The following is a 2891-nucleotide window of genomic DNA, read 5'->3' as shown; positions in this document are numbered from 1 at the left end:
AGATAGATAGATAGATAGATAGATAGATAGATAGATAGATAGATAGATAGATAGATAGATAGATAGATAGATTTTTTTGCATAGCTACTATTTATTTTAGGAAATTTAAATAAATATTCAAATAAAATTGGATTGGAAATATTTGGAATTCAAATGTTTTATATCCATTTTGCCTTTTTTTCTTTTATTCATTTAACTTCCATCCATCCATCCATCCATCCATCCATCCATCCATCCATCCATCCATCCATTATCTTTACCTGCTTTTTCATTTTCGAGTCATGGGAGTCACTGGTGTCCATATGCAGCAGTCACTGTGCGAGAGGCGGGGGACACCTGGACAGGTCTCCAGTCCATCACAGGGACAGAGACAAATGAGACAAACAACCATTCACTCTATTTCACATAGAGACAATTTAGAGTTACCAGTCAGCCTAACATGCATGTTTTTGGTCTGTGGGAGGAAATTGTATTAGCTGGAGAAAACCCACACATGCACGGAGAGAACATGCAAACTCCACCCAGAAAGGCCACCGGCCAGGATTTGATCCGGCAACTTTCTCACTGAGTGATAACAGCTACCAACTTCTTCTAAGATTATATCAGTCAAAGCACTGAAACTATTATTTAACTTCATTGCATGAAAACAGAATGTTTATCTTTTTTCTGTTAAAGAATTGATTTTAAAACAAGAAAATTTGCAATATTTTAGGAAAACAGATCAAAATAAATCATTTTAAAATGAGAAAGAAAATATGTGTTCCTTTAAAGAATATTAAAACTGTTGTGCCGGATTAGTTAATAAATATTTATGTAGCATAAACTGCAGGCGGCAACATGTTCCACAGCGCACACAGTTTTACACACAACGAGAAAAGATCTGGGACACTACGACACTTTAAGATGATTTTACACATTAGGCTGTTTATTGGAAACTGAACCAGGTTCTTGCATTGCATGGAGCTGGTTTAAGAGTTATATTTTACAAGTATTTTTTTGTAAAAAAACAAACAAACAAATACCAATAAGTGTTACAAAAAACAAACCTAGGTTTTAACCCTGTTTAAACCAGAATAATTTAAGCAATAACTACTTTTTATTGTTGATTTTTATTTTATTTTGAACATTCGTCATTTTCTTTAACTTCCTGATCTTGAGCTTGTGTTTGCTGTCCGTTCATCATCCATCATTTCTCTTTTGAATCTTGAGGTCAAGCTGCAACAGCAGCAGGTCCAGGAGTGTAACCTAGATGTCTGTGTGTCCAGCAGCTCCTCCCAGGATGTTTCCAGACCCCAGAGGAAACTCAGTAAAGCTCCTCCCTGGGATCTCTTCTCAGTGTTACCTTCATGAAAATGTTCAGGGGCTCACAGAAGGCACGCTAAGCAGTTCAAACCATCTCAGCTGATTCTGTCTGATGAGGAGGAGCACTTCAAATCTAAGCTCCTCCTGGAGTTCCTCAACTTATCTTCAAGGCTGAGCCAACAAATTTTATGTTGTATTCGAGATTGTCTTCTGTTAGTCATGATCCATGCCTCGTGGCCCTATAAATGAGTGTTTCAACACAGACAGACCAGTAAAATCAACTCATTTCCTTTTTCACCACGGAAGACCAGAGCAACAGCCTCATTACTGAAGACAAGATCCAGTTTTATCTTTCCATCACTTGGCCCATCAGGCCATTCCACATGAAGAAGGCTCCCAGGAGCTTGATCTCAATCAAAGTGAGGGAAAGACTCACCTGACCCGTTGAACGGTGTTTATTTTTAATTTTAATAGCTATTTAGGATTAGTAGGACCTCAAAAACATAAAACAGCAAAAACTGTTTTGAACAAGTAATATTTTTTTTACTTGACAACAGGTCTAAGGTGAACAGAACTGCGCAGAAAGCTGATGGCCTCGGACTGGAGGGTCTAGGAAATGAAACTCATTGCTGCAAAAAAGTGTGTGTTTTTTCATGAGGCTGCAGATAAAGATTTGTTTTAAGTAAAAAATAAAATAAAAACTGTAAACCCGCCAAATTTATGTGGAATAGTAAAACAAGTGGATAACATTTTAAATCATTTTTTTACTTGATGACATCGGTGAGAAAAAAAGATCAATGCTCTGCTGAAATGGTGAAGTTTGTCTAGCTGCACCTGGCAGCCATCTTGTGGCCCAAAAGTGCACTCAGGGCCTCAAGTTGGGGACCATTGCTGGAGTGATAAAACATGTTTCTGTGTGTGAGAAGAAGCTGATGGTTTGATTCTATCTGATGTGAAGCCTGTGCGCAGAACGCTGTCCCTGAGCGGGCCGAGGATTAGAGCGGCCAGGCCGTTCTGTCAGAACCGCTCTGCACGTTGGGGCTTTTCCACTTCAACAAAACTCTGTGATTACATGACAGCAACAACATGAATGAAGCACACACACATATGCACACACACAGACACACACATGCATGCACACACACATGCATGCACACACACACAGACACACACATGCACACACACACACACACACACAGACCCACACATGCACACAGGCATGCATGCACACACACACACCACTCTATGTGTTTTTAGTCTCCTCTGCTTTGTTCCCATTCTTAATTACAGCCAAGCTCTCCTCGGAGAGCGTGTAACCCGCACCCCACCTCCACTCAGCAGCATCCCATTAAAGTCATGCACCCCCCACCACCACCACCACATCCACCCCCACCCACCTTTATATGAAATACAATTAAACAGCGGCAAGAGATCAAAAAGATGGCAGGACCCATGGAGAAAGATGTTTTTCTGAGAAATGCAGATTTGTGTTATTGATGGCTGCCCAGTTTGGAAATCATTATGGGACAAGGAGTAATCAGAGGAGCTGCATCAGCATTTTAGTTGTTGACAAGCAGCAGCAAAGGACC

Source organism: Nematolebias whitei, chromosome 8, assembly GCF_014905685.2.
Source record: "Nematolebias whitei isolate Nwh7 chromosome 8, NemWhi1, whole genome shotgun sequence".
Classification (NCBI taxonomy): Eukaryota; Metazoa; Chordata; class Actinopteri; order Cyprinodontiformes; family Rivulidae; genus Nematolebias; species Nematolebias whitei.
This window is presented reverse-complemented; position numbering follows the sequence as displayed.